We start from the raw sequence: 6,000 nt of genomic DNA, 5'->3' as shown, positions 1-6,000 counted from the left end.
AGACCACATTGGATGCATTTTCTGCCAGTCAAATAGATGTATATCCTTGCTGTGTTTAATAAATATACCCTATGAAAGACTTCTAAAAGTTTTATGGTAAACAGACCACTTCTCTTATGTAACAGCTTCATAGCCGTGATCAGCTGGGGCCACATTTTAGGAACTTCTCTGCTGTTTTTACACTGTCATCATCTAGTTTCTATAAAACCGTTTATTGATGGCGTGATACATTACATCATACATAGTGACATGAGTATCCTGGTGCTGAAAGTCTTTAATCCTGATGGAGCAGAGATGAAACCTCCCACTGAGAGATCTCTGAGTAACCACTCATCTGTCAACACATGAAGAGAATACTGCTCACCATTTCTCACTGTTAGTATCTGTCTATCAGTGAGAGCATACGTTTATCCAGGAGGACTGTTTAGTAGCCTACAGAGTGGCTAGTCGTCGTGGGAAGTCTTCAGAGTTCAGAGAGTGCGTCCACGCTCATGACGGCAGTGAGTGCGTGTGCTTTTTATGTGTGTGTTGTGTTCGTGGACAGGGCAGTTGTGCAGCAGAAATCTCGACGGACATGACCTGACCCTGGTTACAATGGAAACCAAACAGCCAACACCGAGGGGGAAAGAGGGAGAGAGACGAGAGAAAGGAAACAGAGAGGGAGATAAGAGGTCTGGTCAGAGGAGCAGCTGACTCATTTTATGTGAGAAGGAGGGAATGATGAGAAAAAGTGTTTATCCCAATATGAAGGGATGAGAAGAGAAAGAGAAGACATTTGGCGGAGGGGAAATGTCTAAGTCAAGTGGGCCTGCTCGTGCTTTCCCCTGACCATGAAGCCCATGTTTTGACTAGGGTGATTGAAAACAGCAGATTGGTCATGGTGGTCATGGTAACTAGTGGTATATGGATCCGTCTTAGAAGAGGGATAATAATTCAGATTGACTCAGAGCCGCTGCACAACATCTCCCAGCTGACGTCCACTCAGGTTGTTTTCCACAGTATGAAACTAAACCCAGAGACAGTTGAGATTTGGGTCAACACTGAACACTCACTACTGATGAATAGAGAGTGTTGCTTAATAACCTAATAACAAACTGTATGTTCCTTACTCTGATCTACCTACACAGTATGCCCCAATGACACAATGTCTGACTGTGTGTGTGTGTGTGTGTGTGTGTGTGTGTGTGTTTTTGTTTCAAAAAGGGAAACACCTCAACACCTCACCTTTTTCCATGACTTCAAGGCACCCTCACATTCCCTGCACATCCCACACACAAACCTGGTGCATTACACACACGTCACGGTCGTCTCATATCTCCGGGGCTGTGGTGTTTGAATCGACCACAGAGAGGAAAGAGAGGTTAGGTTTGGGAGGGAGATCCTCAGATGACTGGAGACGTCCAACATTGATGTCATTGTTGATCCTGCCTTTAGTGTTGTTCCTCCCAGCTCTGTCAGGCAGCTTGCTCCAGTGGAGCTGGAACTTGACCTGGCCTGGCACCAGACATCCTATTGTAGGAATTCATGTTTCACCACAGAGATGTGGTTTGGAGATGAACAGCAAAAAGGAGGTCATCCAAAAATCTACAAACATGCAGAACATGCCTCCTCACATCCCTCCAGTCAGTTACAACCTCTCACATGTCTTTCCCGGTCTCTCTCTCTCTCTCTGTTTTCTCTCTCTCTCTCTGTTTCTCTCTCACAGTTCACACAGAGCAACAGGAGTTCTGTCATAAGCTTTTGTAATATGTCAGGTAATGACAACTGACGGAACACATGATGACAGGCAGTAGTTTAGATTGATGTTTGCTGTAGTTGCTGTAGCTAATGGGTTCACTATTGTTAGCGTTTCAGTTGAAGTACAGTGTGACCATCAATCCACCCAGGCAGGAAACCATAGGGTAGAGAGGGGTGAAACAGGGAGATAGAGAGGGGTGAAACAGGGAGATAGAGAGGGGTGAAACAGGGAGATAGAGAGGGGTGAAACAGGGAGATGGAGAGGGATGAAACAGGGAGATAGAGAGGGGTGAAACAGGGAGATAGAGAGGGGTGAAACAGGGAGATAGAGGGGATGAAACAGGGAGATAGAGAGGGGTGAAACAGGGAGATGGAGAGGGATGAAACAGGGAGATAGAGAGGGGATGAAACAGGGAGATATAGAGGGGTGAACAGGGAGATAGAGAGGGGTGAACAGGGAGATAGAGAGGGATGAAACAGGGAGATAGAGAGAGATGAAACAGGGAGATAGAGAGAGATGAAACAGGGAGATAGAGAGGGATGAAACAGGGAGATAGAGAGGGATGAAACAGGGAGATAGAGAGGGATGAAACAGGGAGATAGATAGGGGTGAAACAGGGAAATAGAGGGGTGAACAGGGAGATAGAGAGGGGTGAACAGGGAGATGAAGAGAGGGGTGAACAGGGAGATGGAGAGGGATGAAACAGGGAGATAGAGAGGGGTGAACAGGGAGATAGAGAGGGATGAACAGCGAGATAGAGAAGGATGAAACAGGGAGATAGAGAGGGATGAAACAGGGAGATAGAGAGGGATGAAACAGGGAGATAGAGGGGTGAACAGGGAGATGAAGAGAGGGGTGAAACAGGGAGATAGAGAGGGATGAAACAGGGAGATAGAGGGGTGAACAGGGAGATAGAGAGGGATGAAACAGGGAGATAGAGGGGTGAACAGGGAGATAGAGAGGGATGAAACAGGGAGATAGAGGGGTGAAACAGGGAGATAGAGAGGGATGAAACAGGGAGATAGAGAGGGATGAAACAGGGAGATAGAGAGGGATGAAACAGGGAGATAGAGAGAGGGATGAAACAGGGAGATAGAGAGGGATGAAACAGGGAGATAGAGAGGGATGAAACAGGGAGATAGAGAGGGATGAAACAGGGAGATAGAGGGGTGAACAGGGAGATAGAGAGGGATGAAACAGGGAGATAGAGAGGGATGAAACAGGGAGATAGAGAGGGGTGAACAGGGAGATAGAGAGGGGTGAAACAGGGAGATAGAGAGGGATGAAACAGGGAGATAGAGAGGGATGAAACAGGGAGATAGAGAGGGATGAAACAGGGAGATAGAGAGGGATGAAACAGGGAGATAGAGAGGGGTGAACAGGGAGATAGAGAGGGGTGAAACAGGGAGATAGAGAGGGATGAAACAGGGAGATAGAGAGGGATGAAACAGGGAGATAGAGAGGGATGAAACAGGGAGATAGATAGGGGTGAAACAGGGAAATAGAGGGGTGAACAGGGAGATAGAGAGGGGTGAACAGGGAGATGAAGAGAGGGGTGAACAGGGAGATGGAGAGGGATGAACAGGGAGATAGAGAGGGGTGAACAGGGAGATAGAGAGGGATGAACAGCGAGATAGAGAAGGATGAAACAGGGAGATAGAGAGGGATGAAACAGGGAGATAGAGAGGGATGAAACAGGGAGATAGAGGGGTGAACAGGGAGATGAAGAGAGGGGTGAAACAGGGAGATAGAGAGGGATGAAACAGGGAGATAGAGGGGTGAACAGGGAGATAGAGAGGGATGAAACAGGGAGATAGAGGGGTGAACAGGGAGATAGAGAGGGATGAAACAGGGAGATAGAGGGGTGAAACAGGGAGATAGAGAGGGATGAAACAGGGAGATAGAGAGGGATGAAACAGGGAGATAGAGAGGGATGAAACAGGGAGATAGAGAGAGGGATGAAACAGGGAGATAGAGAGGGATGAAACAGGGAGATAGAGAGGGATGAAACAGGGAGATAGAGAGGGATGAAACAGGGAGATAGAGGGGTGAACAGGGAGATAGAGAGGGATGAAACAGGGAGATAGAGAGGGATGAAACAGGGAGATAGAGAGGGGTGAACAGGGAGATAGAGAGGGGTGAAACAGGGAGATAGAGAGGGGTGAACAGGGAGATGGAGAGAGGGGTGAACAGGGAGATAGAGAGGGATGAAACAGGGAGATAGAGGGGTGAACAGGGAGATAGAGAGGGGTGAAATGGAGATAGAGAGGGATGAAACAGGGAGATAGAGAGGGGTGAAACAGAGATATGGGGTGAGGGAATAGTAAATTGGAGAGATGAAAAGGCAGATGAAAGAAGTGATGTAATGCAGGGGTCCTGGTGAAGCAGAGGCAGACTGTGTGTTTAGGTCCTGCTGGGATCACAGAGGAGATTATGTTTACCACACACACACATGGACAGCACTACGTCAGTGGGATAATTAGAGGCTGGGCAGCCCTCAGACCCACAGCATGCTTCAGCTGAGATGCATTTCTCTTGGTGTGTTTGTGCAGGCGCGTGCACGTGTGTGGTACTAAAAACTCAGTTTTCCCAACCAGGGGTCGTTCAGAGGGCACACACAGTCGCTCCACACACCCACACCCTAATGGGAGTCATAATCATGGCATGGCATGGCGTGGCACTGCCCAGTGCGTGTTGACACGATGTGTCCCACGGTAGGAAACTTTAGCAGCAGCATTAATACTGGGAACCATCATTAGTAAATAAACAGTGAATGTGATTCTGCTGCCATGTTTGTATCTCCCACCAGTTGACTGTGTTTACCCCCACAACCCATTACTGTCTGCTCTAATAATGTGCTGTGCTCACCCCAACTCACCCACTCATAAACCCGCCCAAAAACGGAATCTATATTGGCCTAAAAAACAGGAATATCCCTACTTAGACTTATATTTCTCCAATCTCCTTTTCAAATGTTTAGTTTTGATTAAACCACTGACCAATGTGAACTGAGATGTGGACGGAGTGTGTGTGTTGAAAGAGTGGGGGTTCACTGTATATTTCTAGTTGCTAAGGAGGTTGCTATGTAATAAGCCAGGAGACAGGAGAATGAGACCTTTGGTGGGGTCCGTCTACGTGTGTGTGCCTTCTGCAAAGTGTGTGTGTGTGTGTGGTCCATCTACGTGTGTGTGCCCTCTGCAAAGTGTGTGTGTGTGTGTGTGTGTGTGTGTGTGTGTGTGTGTGTGTGTGTGTGTGTGTGTGTGTGTGTGTGTGTGTGTGTGTGTGTGTGTGTGTGTGTGTGTGTGTGTGTGTGTGTGTGTGTGTGTGTGCGTGTGTAATGGCAGACTAGGGATGAACTTGTTACCACAGAGGATGTGGGAGACAGGGGAGAGACAGACAATACACAACTCTGCATGTCGTGACACTTCATTCTACAAGGCAATTGAAATTCCGTCTATAATTTAGACTCAGAATAAATAAACTAAGGACACACATCTATTATACCTTGGGTACACATAACTGTTTGCAAGCAAAGAACCTGGTTAGCATGAAACCCTTAAATGACACATCAATTTTATACTGCTCAATCAAATCACAGACAAACTACTGCATTAGCAATTGAGGGAAATGTTGCACACGGGGGAAGAGGTTACACATATCACAGACCAAAACTCCCAAACTGTATATACACAGCCACTTCCTTATTACGCAGGATTTGACCATTCTAATTTCAAATCTTTGCGTTTTAAAATAACCTGAATCCAGTGAAATCATGCTGGTTGTTTTGAAACTGAAATAGCTATGAGAAGTCCAGACTTGCTGGAACCTTCTCTTCTCACTGTGACTTCACAGTCTGACACACACTAGGCAACAGTTCTGACCTCTAACCTCTAACTTCAGACTGTGCCCTGGGGACAGCTAATAATCAGATAGCCACTATATGGCCATGGTAGAAAGGACAGTGGTGATATTGTCAGAACTGATGAGCTAAGGTTAGAACAAGGGTCATGGGCTGCTGGTGAGTTGTTAAAATTGTATTAGTGGTTATAGAGGTAGGTGTTCATATGTCCACTCAAAACCATCCCCCTAATAGACCATACAAGAACACTAGTGGGTATATTTAACACAGATTTTTTTCTCTCATTCTCTCTCACTCTCCCTCTTTCTCTTTCCAGCTTCAGGCGCTTGTCTCCCTGTGAAAGAGCGTTGGGTTCGGTCCGCCCCACTCCCCTCTGGTAGAGACCAGAACAGCTCATGGCAAA

This window comes from Salvelinus fontinalis, chromosome 19 (assembly GCF_029448725.1).
Source record: "Salvelinus fontinalis isolate EN_2023a chromosome 19, ASM2944872v1, whole genome shotgun sequence".
Taxonomy (NCBI): domain Eukaryota; kingdom Metazoa; phylum Chordata; class Actinopteri; order Salmoniformes; family Salmonidae; genus Salvelinus; species Salvelinus fontinalis.
Note: the sequence above shows the minus strand (reverse complement) of the source record.